The following is a 14715-nucleotide window of genomic DNA, read 5'->3' on the forward strand; positions in this document are numbered from 1 at the left end:
GTTGATAGCTTCTTTCTGCTAAAAGTCAGCTCCCAACACATCATCATTTGTTGACTCTATCTGTGACTGTTTCCATTGATACTGGTGAATATGAATTAAATAACAAGACCATGTTGCCAGCAATCGCTAAAGTGTGTATCTGACCTAAGACATGATGTCTCTGTTGACTGTTGATCTTACCCTATGTGGAGCAGATTCTTGGTGTGTCTTGATGTATCATTCTTCCTTCTACACTGGATCTTTTCCAGTGTTTTCCAGTATTCTCCTTTTCAGTGTTCAGAGGTGTGTCAAAACACTGAGATGTGGTAAGAAAGAATGAAAAATGTCTCTCTCTAATTTCTCTCTCTCTCTGTCTCTGATTTCTTATATTGTGAATATTTTAGTGCTGATACATGTTAATACTTTGATTTCATTGATTGTCCATAACGTCAAACATTTAGAGGCCACTGACCTATTGGAATAGCTCAGAAACATGAGCTTGCTAAAAATTATTACCCTGCCTTAAGTCCTAGCTTTTCATGGGCAGAAGCATCCTTACATCTTGAGTTCCAGGCAAACCTGGAATATGCAAAAAGCCTCATTTTAAATATACTAGAATTTTGCAGGATATTCATAGGTAATATATAATACATTTCAGAGGCCATCATCTATGTAAGAAGATAGATTATCCATTGTGCTGGCAGATTTAGAACTCGTTATCCCAGAACCTTTAATATGCCCAAGTACATTTTGGATCACCAGAAGGGTGTATCTTTTTTATTTTCCCCCATGTTGCTTTGGTTGTATGATCCCACCATGTATTTCCAAGCAACCCAATGGCCACCCATAGAAAGTGTTCCCTCATTACAAAGGAAAGTCATGATAACTATAAAGCACTATGAAGACATAAGCTACCACTTGGGAAATGGTTTTTGTTTGTTTGTTTGCTTAATCTTAGGATCTAGATGTCTGACCAGTGACTGCAATCATTTCTAATTAATTAATTTTGAAAAGTCTTAAAGGTAGATTGTGATCCAGCCTGGAGACAAGCCACTGTGATTTTTACTTTTAAGCATTTATTGATTTCAAAATCTGCTTTAGAGAGTTAAAGAAAAAGTCTTAAATCACAAATGTCTCTAGTAACAACCAATCTACATTTAAGTCAACTTATTTATTCTTGGAGAAATCAAGGTCTTACAATAACTCACATCCGTTTTGTTTAGATTTCAATTATACCTTTCCAGATATTGTAGTTATCAAGGCTAAAGTAATTTGTCGTGTAACTTAAATGCAGAAATTCCACAGTGTGTACTGTTTTAAAATTACTAAATAATATACCAAGAAAATTATATTTAAAAATGTATATATTTATACATTAATTATAATGTACATATACAGTAGATATACAATTTATGCATATATTATAATCTCAAAAATATAATAAAAGACTTAAAAATATAAAATAAAACACTTTCATACAATAAAGAAACCATGAGTTTAAAAGAAAGAAAGGTATATGGGAGGGTTTCAGGGCAGAAAAGTGGGACATGGTGTAATTATAATTTCAGCTATCATAAAATAATATCAATGAAACTATTTACTTCTGTACAAATTTTGAGGTCAGAAGACAGCTTGTAAGATCCATTCTCTCCTTTTAACATGTGGATCCTGGGAATCTTATGTAGGTCATAGCTTGGCACCAGCCACTCTGACTTCTGCACCATCTTGATGGCCACCATATGTATTTTTGAAGGATGATTAGATGAGATAATGTATGTCCTAGAACAGTAAGTTTGAAACAACAAGCAAAGACTGCTTTCTGTCCCTTGAGGCAAAGGTGTAGTGTTTGATTTGTTTTTCTCATAATACTATCCAAACAATGATCAAAATTGAGAGCCCTACTATTATCTAACTATGTAGTCAGAAAGTCCAGTTTTTCTTGGGGTTTCTTTGCTTCCTGAGCTATTAATTTTCGTTTTGATTTTATTTGAACTCATAAACTTTTCTTTAAGAAGCTACACTAGCCACCATTCCAGTGTAACAAGATTATTCTGCATGAAGGTAAAGAAAAGATTAAAACTTTAGAGGACTGGGGCAGGAAGTTTTTCAAATGTCCTTCAGTTTACTTGTTTGCATTTCCTCAAAAGAGGCTGCTGCAGAGCAGCATAGAGTTGAGAATAGCTTTGAAAGCAGTTATTGTTCCAAGGCTAATTTTAACCTTGTGATAAAGATTGCTTTTTGTATTCAGTTGAATGTGATCCAGTAATTGTTTGTCAAGGCTAAGTGCTGTAGGACATAATACATTTTTAAAATGGTGTTTTGTAATTATAATACAAGCATCTTTATAGGCTACTGTATGAGTATGCTACAGAGTAGGGGTATTAGGTTTAGAAGAAAACAGACATTAAACTTTCTTATTTTAATTTTTAAATCTCATGGATGCTCAACTTGCATTTAAAAAACTTTGCAGGTTTGCACAAATGAGTGATTTTTTCATAAAAACAAAATTTTTATTTCCTTCCATTCTGTATTTTTTTTTCCATTTTTTTTCCATTTCCACTAAGAAACCAGTGAGAATAATTCCTTAGGAAAGTTAGACATTAGGGGTGTATTGTCTAAGGTAGTTTTAATACAAATTTCTGATTGCCTGTGAACCATCATCAGCTCATGTCAAGGTTTTCAGGCAGAAACATCCTGTTTCTGAAATGTTTCCAAGATGCAATCTTTAGTGTTATATAGATTAATGGCATTTTTTTTTACTGTCTTAATTAGTAGTGGTGAAAAGTTGTTAGTGTCATGTCAGAGAGCCTCATTATTTTGTTAATGACCAGATTCCCCAGCCTTTCTGAAGCATTCAGGATCATGTATTGATACAGGTGATAATGTGCCGACAATGTGCTTGAGCAGCACATAAACTGCTGACTCAGGAATATTTCCACTTGGTACTTCATGTTCTCCCCTCTGAAAATGAGTGCCTTTAATGGGGGTAAACAGTTTGGTTAAATGGAAGAATGGAGTTGCAGTTGGACAGGGTGGTGCATGTCTTTAATCTCAGCCTTCAGGAGGTACACACAATCAGATCTCTGGGACTTTGAAGCAAGCCTGGTCTACAGAGTGGTTCCAGGGTAGCCAGGGCTACATAGTGAGAATCAAAGCAATCAAACAAACAAATGAAAACAAAAATAGAGCTACAGTGATTGATCAGAGAAAGGATATGTCATATAATTACTCTTCACAATATGGCTTATTAAGAGAAAGGGCATTGAGACCAGGACCGGAGGAACAATTGAAAGGAATAGTGTGGTTATATTAAAGTCAGCACAGCAGAGACATAAGGGTGGGGGGCTACTTGCCTTTAAACCTCAAAGAAAAGCTTCTTTAAGAGGGAACTTTAAGAGAAAGCAGTCATGGTGAGATAATGTGCAGCAGCCGAGAGCAGAGAGCCACCAGAAAGATCTCAGGAGAAGAACAATTATTTGACTTGATAAGATTTGGTAGAAGTTGCATAAACATGACATTTTAAAGGGTTTTTTTTTTTTTTTTTTTTTTTTTTTTTTTTGTACATCCTTTTGTGTGATAATACGGTTTGTATTTGAAGTGTGATTTGCTTTCATCTTGCCCACTGGAAAACTTTTATTTTAAAATGTCAACTTGTCATAACCTAGAATCACCATGAGATGGGAATTTCAATTTAGGAAATGATCTAGAATCAGGTTTGTACATGACCCTGACTGGGAAAGAAGTATCTTGATTATTACGTGATAGGGGATACCCAGCCCACTTTGGGTAGAACCATTCTCTAAGCTGGGGTTTCTAAGCATGGTGAGTCTAGCTAAGCAGAAGGAAGTAGGCAGTATGGATACATTCATCTCTTTCTGTTTCTATGCGTGTGATGTAACCAGCTGCTTGAGTGCCTTCCTTGACTTCCCTGAAATCATGGACTGTAACCTGGAATTATAAGCCCCCATGCCCTCCTCCCTGAAGTAGCTTTAAGTCAGAATGTTTTAGCACAGCAACACGACTGAAACAAGAACACCTTTTAACAAAATTAATCTTGAGTCATCCATCTCCTCTGCTGCATCTATTCTACCACTATTCTTCTTTTGTCCTCATCCTTGAATTATAATTAACTAAACCATGAATTCTCAGTTAACCTTTCTCTTTTATACAAAATGTTCTCTGTTGGGCTTCCACTGGAGGCTGGCTACTGAGATGACTTTGCTTTCTGGCTAATCATTTTTAACTCTGGTTCTTCTTTCATTCTCTGTTGATAGAAAATTCACAGCTTTCCTTCAAAGGGAGTAAGAGGTAATACGAACATGGATTCAGGTTGCCCCAACTACAATGCTCCAGTGTAGCAAAAATAATGAAGTTTTTACAGGTACAGAACAAAAGAGAATTATAAACCAGGTAGTTCATTTTACAATAAACTCATGGAAACATCGGGTAGGTGAGTTCGAGCAAATCAGTAAAGCTATAGGCACAGGAGTTATTTGAAGACATTCTTAGTCTTTGGGTTGATAGAAGCCTGTTAGTAGTCTCATAGCCACAAGTACGTGAGGTTTCACACAGAGGAGAGAGGACTGGCTATGAAGGTAATTGAACAGAGCCCAAGATCATTTTGACTCTGGACCTGTGACATTCCTACTATCCACAGCCATGCCAATTATGATCAGTTGATCAGCCTTGTAGACTTATAAACAAGAGTGTAGCATTTTCTTGAGATTTCAGCTTGCACCTCTCTCCTTTTGGTAGTTTACTTACTACCAGGTGTCTAGATTCTGATTCTTCAAAGATATTTCTCTCTTTTATTGGCACATAAAATCTAAGAATTTGTATCTTTGACTAGCTCTTTGATATGTAAGGATTTCTACTCAAATGTTGATTTTTCTATTTTTTTCCTGTACTCTCTAATAAAATCCAATTAAAACTTCTCATTTCTTTCTTTACATGTTATGTCTTGAAACCTCTGATAATGTTTTTTTCCCATTAGTTAGAGGTGTGCTCAAGCAACATTCCTAAATTATAAAATCAACTTAACTAATACCTCCCATCTAATTAGACTAGGCCTACCCTATTGCTTATCCTAAACAATTAAAATTCTTTTTCCCTCATTTACTAATATTTATTTTTGATGTCTAGAAATTCTATTTGATAATGTTACAAGTCTTCACAATTCTGAAGCATCTGACTCTTTAGTGGCATGTATATATTTCTCTTTTATTTTTAAGAATATCAAGCATTTTAAAGAATATCAAGCATTTTTCTGTTGTTTAATCTGACCAACCTACTCTACACATTTTTGTAGAGACCAAATTTTGTGTCTTCTTGTTTCCTGCTGTCTGTCATGCAGGTTGTCTTGTTAACTGTGTTTTTAGTGGTTTTTTTTTTTTCATTCGTGAGCTCATAGTCCTTCAAAAAAAATTTATGGACACTTTCAGAAACATGGAGTAATGTACTTTATGAATGGAGGATGGGACTTTGTTTCTGTTATTAGCAAACATGCAAACTGGTTTATTTTCTGCAAACTTTAGTCATCAGCTCTGAAAGGCAGGCATACTGACCAAGTGTAGAGACAAGAACAGTCTTTAGCTGTTGTTGTTGACTTGTTGTTGTTGTTGTTGTTATTATTATTATCATTATTAAATTTTTTTACAGTCCAGTCATTATTACCCCTCCAGTCTGCCCTTTGACTCTTCCTCATCTCACACTTCTTCCTCCATCTTCAAGAGGATGTCCCCATTCTCCCATCCCCACACCACCAGACCTCCCCACTCCCTGGGGCCTCAAGTCTCTCAAGGGTTAGTTACATCTTCTCTCATTGGGGCCAGACCTGGCAGTGCCCTGCTGCACATGTGTTAGGGGCCTCATCTCAGCTGGTGTAGCTGTCTGGTTGGTGGCTCAGTGTCTCAGAGATCTCAGGGGTCTATTTTAGTTGAGACTGCTGGCCTTCCTATAGGGTTGCCCTGCTCCTCAGCTTCTTCCAGCTTTTCCCTAATTCAGCCACAAGGGTCCCCGGCTTCTGTAGGGTTTAAGTAGCTGCATCTGGCTCTTTCAGCTGCTTGTCGGGCCTCTCAGAGGGAAGCCAGGCTAGGTTCCTGTCTGAAGCACACCATAGCATCAGTAATAATGTCAGGCCTTGTAGCCTCCCCTTGAGCTGGATCCCACTTTGGGTCTGTCACTGGACCCCCTTTCCCTCATGCTCTACTCCATTCCTGTCTAAAAGAACTGCCATCTTTAGTTCTAACTCACAAACCTTCCTCTTACTGAATTAGTAAGAGGTACAATCCAGATCACCTAGGTCCTACCTTCCCTCAGCTCTTCTCTTTCATCCTTAAAAAAAAGCAAACCAAAACTGTGAGGAGCCGAATTTGCCATTAAAAGATGGCGCAGGCTTCTGCTTCCTGGTTCTTCACGGAAGCTTTACTTGAGAATGCGCCTGCGCATGGCGCGAAAACAGAGTATGACAATTGGATGAAAGATTTGAGCCAATGAGGGATCTGCACGTCTCACAAAGCTCTATTTAAGGAGCGGGCTTTCTGAGCTAGGGGTCCTTCCTCCACCTCACTATTAAGAGAGCTGTTTAATAAATGCTGTCAGAAGAATCCTGAAGTGTGGCGTGCTCCTTATCAGCGAGGCTGCGCGCTACACAAAACAAAACAAAAAAACTGTGTGTGGGTTCATCTCTACAATTTACGTTATCATATTTTTTGTTTGTTTGTTTGTCATACATTTGACCTTGAAGGCAAGGTTAATTGTCAATAATTTTCTGCTCTCATTTCTAGTTAGTGGTAAGGACATAATGTAGTTTGAGAGGAAGATGTACTTACCCTACCGATATTAGTAGGGTGAAATAATGTTTTTGAATTATTTGGAGCAGGGTCTATGCAGGCTCCAGCCATCCTTGAACAGGAACTATTATCATCTATTTCTTACCTCTAAAGACATCATGGCTGGGAACTGAGGTTTGGAAATACAAACAGGTTTGCATTTGTAGGGCAAATACAGACCTAGATCTTTAGATGTGATCCCTTGGCCAAGTAGCCGTGTTGCTGAATTAAAATTCCTCTACATTCTTCAGTGTTTATACGCCTTCAGAACTCAGTTTAGAAACCACTAAGGATAGATAACACCAACAGGAATATAGAACTTCATAGCTGCTTTGTGTTCTTAGGAGTTTTGCTTTGGGTTTGTCTTTTTTTTTCCCTGATACCTCAGAACCTACCATATTTTGACATTTAAATTGTATGCTAAAAAACCAAACAAAGAAACAAAACAAGAACAGTGCTTGCATCTTATAGAAATTCTTGTGCTATCTTCTTAACCATGTTTGAGCAATGGTGTCATCTTGTTTGATCCTTTTATACATTTGCTTGACAAGTATCCATTTCATTTGTAGTGGCTTCTAGGGTACAACCAGAAGATTTATATATTTTTTATAAAATTTATTGGACTATATTTATGATTTTCAATGAAAATTCTGTTCTAATGCTTGAAAGTAATAATTATAAGATCTGACTCATGTTTATACCTTCACAGCTGCTCTTCTGGACCATAAAAGATTTCTTCAAAGTGTACCATGTGATCATCTTTTAAGCAGGCCAACAGATATTTCTAACTTAATTATAGTTTGGCAGAGTGTCTCCAAAACCTCTTATCTGAACAGTGAACCCAATAATTTAATCAGCCTGTCTGTTGATTAATCACGTTCTAATCCATCTGATATCAGCCTTGAAAAAAAAAACTCTTCATCTGTTTCTTGTGAAACTTATCTCTGCGGATGCACAGCTGCTCTGAGCCATGGGTATTAATAACTTGAATAGAAGACAAAACACAATGGAGTCTCCAAGCCTGCAGAAAAAGTTTGAACTCATTAAAACAGTCATTAGGTTCTCTCCATAACCTTACCCATCCCCATGTAATCTCCCATCCACATCGCTGACTGCTTCCCCAGTTGTCACCCTCACATTAGTGAATGTAACTCCCACCTATTCTCTCTCTACTGTTTCTGAAGCTGAAAACTTGACTAATTGATAAATATTTATCAAACTCTGAATAGCAACCATAGCTGTATCCCTTCCCTTATTAACCTACGACATCTCTGTTGTATGAAAATTATTACCCAGATCAAAAGATGAGGTCAAAAAAACAAAAGACAGCCATTTTTAGTACATATCTAGTTCATATATATCTGGTGAAAAGATAAAAGACTACACAAGACTCTGACTCTTAGCATTTCTACAGTGTAAGATGCCCACGTTATAAGGTAATTAAGAGTACATTTGGCCAGGTAAGCATAAAGATCCGGTGGTTCAAAATGCCAATACCTAATCGATAGTCGATGGCATCACATTCTATTTATTACACTCTCACTGAAACACTGTCAGCTTGTAAAGTTTTCCTTTTCACTCTGTTTTCCCTTCCTGCTCCATCCACTACCTCTTACATATGGACTCTGTCTGTTCATTCAGCCCAGAAAAGCCTGAGACTAGGCATTCTGTGTAAACAACCTCTGCACACATGTTCAAATCTCATATGAAACCTGGAATACTTAAAGGGTTATTAAAATTTTGACTTTGCAAATTGTTTGCCACAAAAAAATAGGAAATGGATGATCACAGTGAGCTCAGTATTATGAAGAATTTACATTCTCCTAGGCAATCATTTTGTTTCTTTTACAGTTGTTTCCTGAATGACTTACATTCAACCCATATCTATAGGACAGGTCTTTGTTGTGAATTTAGAGAACATTGGTTGAGTACTTTCCTCTAGTACTATTGACTCATTCCACACTTTCTCCACATCCATTTCTCTGAGGAGCAACATGAACACAAATTGAATCTGCTCTATGGAAGAGGGCCAGCAAACAGAAGAATATTGAATTCAAGTTAACTCTTTCAGAGCCTACATGTTAATGTTTGGGAAAAAAGGGTTCCATGGGAACCCTTTCCATGGGAAAGGCGATCGCTGTAACCTGTAAACTCAGAGCCATGTGATCTGTGGCAGAGGATGTTGTTCAGGGAAAAGGAGAATTAGGACAGGGAAGAGAAACTGGTTAAGGGGAGGTAAGGGAGCAAAAGAGAGAAGAGAGAGCAAGTGAGAGAGACAGGAAGAAGGAATATGCAAATCAAAGCAATTAGAAAAGAGAAAAATTTTCCTGAGGTATAATTGTTTCCTTAAATTACTTAACACACTCCTTTTTCTTAAAATAAATAGACCATACTTCATTTTCCAATAGTTAACATAGTCAAATTGATATTTCTCTTCATCAAATAAATAAATAAATAAATAAATAACTTCTAGTCATTGTTACATACACTGTGTATTAATGATCACTCCTGTTATTATTCTTATTTTATATGTACACCTGAGAGTTGGTCTTAGCTACATTGCTCATTGGTAGTGTGACTGAGGAAAAATGACAAATTTCTGTTTTTCACCCTTATCAACATGATGATAGAGCTGTGATGTTCAGCTCTGATATATGTGAAAGATCTGTACTATGCGTCCCTCTATTATTAATATTTTGAAAATGACAAATGCATCACTGCTTTGATAATTTATCTAACATTTCTCAAATAATGCTGCTATTCTATGTGTGTTCTCCATGTAGATAAATTTTCCTGATGTACACAGTAAGTATTGTTACTATTTCAGGTTTTAAAGGCTGTGTTTGTGGCAGACACTAAAATGAAAAAAGATGATTTATTCAAAAGGGATTCTTATCTTACCTGTCTTGTTACCCAAACCAATCAGAACTCTTTCTGATAATTATGTTTTGAAGTAATCAAACATTGGCATATTTATTCATAAAGTAAACAATGGAAGAAAGTACTTCTATAGACATGGAATTGTGCTTGACACTGGACCAGTACTTTTACTTTCTTGAGGGTAGTGGAGTTTTGTTCAACAATATATTTGCTATTAGAATCATTTACAAAGTGTTTTTCTTCTATTATTGGAGACGTGTTTTGTTACTTAAATACTTAGACAATTACATATATTAGAAAGTGACTTCTCATGTTGTGCTTTTCATTTTTTAATTTTTCATTTGTGAACTCTAACAGCTAAACCATTTTGACCAAAAAAGATAAAATAATTAAATAAAGACATGTAGAGAAATTTAATCCAGCCACATGGATGCTCTGGCAAGGAATCACATCCAAAGACCTTCTAGGTTTATGTGATCTGACAGGAATGCAGACATGCCCTGGATTACAGTATGATCTGGGTAGAATAAATACACGACCTTAGTACACACCTTTAATCTTGAACAATAAAGGTAAGTTAGTTTGTAGAGGAAACCATGTTTTAAAGTGATGTCTAATTGAGGGGCAAAGTGATGAATTGGAGAAATATTTGGCAGAATGAGTCAGACATAGGATGCAACCAATTCTCATGAGAACAGCACGGGAGAAATAGGGAGAGGGAGAAAGAAGGGTTTGTGTGTTTGTGTGTGTGTGTGTGTGCAAGTGTATTTGTGTGGTAGCTTTGGGTAGGCAGTTTTACAGAAACAGCCTACAGAGAGAACAAACTAGATACAAGTGAAAACAGAATGACCCAAAGAATGAGTAGGAGCCAGAAAATTAGAACACATTGCCAAAGTTAGTATAAGGCCAAGCAGAGCGATTCAGTCAGAAGCTGATAGAAGCTAGATTGAATCAGTAAACTTGAAGGAGTTTAGGTCAGAACAGGTGAACCAGCCAGAATTCAGACTAAACTAGAAAGGGTGAACTTATTCAGCAGTAAGCCTCCAAGACAACAACACATGAATGAAAGTTACTTTTATAAAAACCTCCATTACAGTCTTGGAGTTTAACAGGAAAGAAAAAGTTGGTGATTATGTATCATACTTGTAACCCCAACGTTTGGAAGGGAGAAAGAGTTAGATCAGTTCGAGGCCAATCTCAACTATATAGCAAATTTAGGGGTAGACTGAGCATGTGACCCTTTCTTTAAAAAAAGAAAAAGAGAGCTTATATTTAAGTCACATGTGTTCAGGGGGCCTATCAGAATCTACAGACTATTATAGCATCCACTACATTACTGTATAGCTCAGGGAACAGATTTCCCTTTCTGGTGTTCTGAAAACTGAGCATCATCTCATCTTCAGAAATCTGTGCTAGCTCTTCTGTCCCCTGTTTAGCTGTTTTTCTCCTCTGTATACCAGCGAGGGAATCTCTCTTTTGTGTTTTCAATATACCATTCTTAAGGTTACAATTTTATACATCTCTGTGCTTAAGTGGACAATATATTGAGTGGTTGTTGTCCTATAAATTTTCCTGTAGTTTTGGCTTTGTTCGTTTGTTTGTTTGTTTGTGTGGAGACTACCCTTTTTATTCAACACCATTTATAAAATCCAGTTATGGTGGCAGACCGGACTGTAATTTACTCTGAACATTTTGGTTTTTATTTCCATCCAATGTCATTTCACCCCAGTTCTCTGTCTCGTCCCTTATGACTAAGTTTTCTTTTTCTACTCTTGGGGCCATTGTGATTATCTTCATTCAAAAGTAACCATGGAAACAGTATAATTCCTTTTTAGGGTTAGAGAAGTCAAGATAATGAACTTAAACAAATAAAATCAGGACGTTCTGCATCCAAGTCTTACTAATGTTTATAACCCACTCTCATCACCTCAGTGGCTCAGAGGGCAATGACACTTGGTTTTATAATAGTGGCTCCATTAGCACATAAAGCTAGGATGTCTCCTAATATTTCCTCCTCCATGAACATCTATTTTTGAAAATCTGAACACTGTTAATGCACTAAAGATCTGTGCCATTGTAATTTATCGTCCTTTTATAGAGAATAAACTTGTATCTTGTCTAACAGTTCCTAGCCAAGTTTATTCTATTAAGTCCCCTAAGCAATACCAATATAACTTAGCTACTAATTATTAAAGTAAATTATTCTCTTATGAAAGGATATTCAAATTCTAGTGTTCCCTGGTCAAACGCATTAGTAAGTTGTTACCCAGTTGTTGAAACTCTAGCTCTAATCATTTAGCCGAGGACAATTCGCTGGACTTCCATTACCCTTGTCACATAATTTCAAAAATCTACAATGTCTCAACCTATAGAGAAAGTTTTTGACAAATTAATTGTAAGAACAACTTAATTTGGGAGGGGGGGTAAAGAAGCTAAAATAAAGTTTCTATTACTGACCTATTACTGTGTGATTGTTTTAATTTTGTCATTTTGTCAATTTTGTCAAAATTGGTTGAACTTTTCAAATAGGAATTTTTAAAAATCTGTTAAGATACTGAGTCGCAGACTGTTCACAAATTCTACATAGTAGCTATCTATAGTATTGGAAAGAATGTTTATCATTGTTTATATTAAGAAAATTGAAAATTTGGACTATTTGAAGAGCTATTGCCAACAGGTTCTGTCTTAGTCACTGTTCTGTTGCTATGAAGAAACACCATGATCAAGGCAATTTACAAAATAAAGAATTTAGTTGGGGGACTTGCTTATAGATTCAGAGAATGAGTCCATGAGCAACATGGTGAATAGCATGGCAGCAGGCGTGGCTCTGCAGGGAGGGTGGGAAGAATAGAAGTAGGAAAGGAGGGAGGAAAGGATAGATGGAAGGAAGGAGAGAGATAGAGGGAAGGATGGAAAAGAGAATGAGGGGGGAGAGAGAGTGCGCGTGCGTGTGCGTGTGTGCGTGTGTGTGTGTGTGTGTGTGTGTGTGTGTGTGTGTGAGAGAGAGAGAGAGAGGGGGGGGGGCTTTTCCTGCTGCTAAGCACCTCAAAGCCCACTCCTAATGACATACCTTTCTAAAAAGACCACACTTCTCAATTCTTCCTAAAAAGTTCCACCAGCCAGGGAGCAAATATTAAAACACATGGGCCTATGGGGATCATTCCCATTCAAATAGCCACAGGGTCTTTGATTATTTTAATAGAAGTCATATATATGATTTATGGTAGCTTCTGAATTTAAATCTCAGAGGTTACTAAGAAACTGCACTCTGTTTTTGTCTCTGTCTCTTTCTCCCTCTTCTCACCCCTCTCTCTTTCTGTCCTCTTTCTAATAAATGAGACTGTAGCATAGGTTGGTTTCTGAACTTCACTGGATAGGATAGGTTTACAGGTGATAAGAGTATAAAATCTTAGTTCAAGAAGAGGGTTAAGTTGTATTTTTATTTCAAAGGAAGTTGATAGTTTCTTTCTAAAATTCACAGAAAATTGAGGCATGTAGCAGGTAAAAGAGAAAAACTATATTTGAAATCATATACACTAGTTCATATATAATAGCTCTTAAGCACAGTTTATTATTGTTTTAATATTTAAATTATCTTTATGCAAAACAAATATCTCTTTGTAGGCAATCTTCACAGCAACTTTTCAACTGTGCAGAACTTAATTCTTCACTCGTAGTAAATGAGAGACTCTAACCAGACTCTAAATGTGACCCTTTTCCAATCTTTATTGATTCACTTTGATGAACTGAATATCCTCTGTCCACCTCCTTCACTAAGTCTTCAGCAGCGGAACAGGTTGTTATCTGGGTTGGATTTATCCAAGAGAAAGCAATTAGAATACTGGATAGAAGGACCTCAGGGATAAAAGAGTATGAAATCTGCAAACTGGAACAGAGAAGAAAACCAGGGTCATTCAAAAGAAACATTTTCTAGAAATGCCTGCTCCAACACTGGCAGCACAATAGTGCCTACCTGGAGAGACACATGGAGCCACCCACAGGGACGCTGCATACACATGGAAGCATTTGCCAGGATGGAAATTTGACCCGTCTGCTTAAGCCTCCTGTAGTGATTCTATTTGTCATTTTAGCGTTTATGATTGTGTAACAGGGTTTTTCAACAGCAAATCAAAGCGAGGCTGGTGATATTGTGCACACACACAATAGAAGCGGGATGGCTTAATTAGTAAAAATTTAACTGGCATGATTCCTATAAGTTAAAATGTACATATTTAAGGAGGCTTTTTGTAACATTTATACCATTTATTTTATAATATACTAATTCGGATGTAAAAGTGAATGTAAATGAACAGAAATTAACATGCAATGTGAAGAAAAGTCCTTTTATCCTCTGCAACTGTAGCATTTGGCACATTCAGGAATAAATAATCTTTTGTGGCAAGGGTATGCCTTATCAAACATATGCAGATCAGCACTAATTAATGCTAATTAAGGTTTCCTGTCTATCTAGTTGGAAAAACGTCCAAATGTTATGAAATCCAGTTAGTATGCCTATTACACTAATTGTTTTATATGGGGTGGTTCTTAATTAAAATATGTAAATTGACCTTAATTGCTATATACTAATGGGGGTTCATGTTATCTCACTAAAAGTGACAAGATGGTGAGGAGGGGTACTTAAAAGACTAATTCTGATAAATCCTTAACTAAATGACCTTTATTCAAAATTAATTTTAATTGGAAGTTGGCAAAAGAAACATTTTTCCCTTTGTTTCATTTTAGTTTTAAGTAATGGAAGAATCTTATTCTTCTTTGCTAATACTCCTTTAGAAGTAGCCTGGGATTGATAATTACACTTAACAAGCTAGTCGATTTTACTGTTTATATTTATCAGGAAGTTATTGATAACCTCATTTCAGTCTTGGAAAGAGGAACTGACTTCATATTAAATATGAGACCATATACTCACAGTCACACAAATATGTTTACATATAGGAATGTAAATCTATATATCTATATGCATAGGTATATATAGATGTATACATACATACATACATACATACAG

General features: G+C 36.4%; 1 protein-coding gene across 3 annotated transcripts in view; it reads left to right on the forward strand.

Moving 5' to 3' along the window:
* Dpyd (dihydropyrimidine dehydrogenase) overlaps positions 1-14715 on the forward strand; it is an 831933-nt gene that overhangs the window by 464539 nt on the left and 352679 nt on the right. The window lies entirely within an intron of this gene.

The sequence above is a fragment of the Arvicanthis niloticus genome, chromosome 4 (genome assembly GCF_011762505.2).
Source record: "Arvicanthis niloticus isolate mArvNil1 chromosome 4, mArvNil1.pat.X, whole genome shotgun sequence".
NCBI lineage: Eukaryota > Metazoa > Chordata > Mammalia > Rodentia > Muridae > Arvicanthis > Arvicanthis niloticus.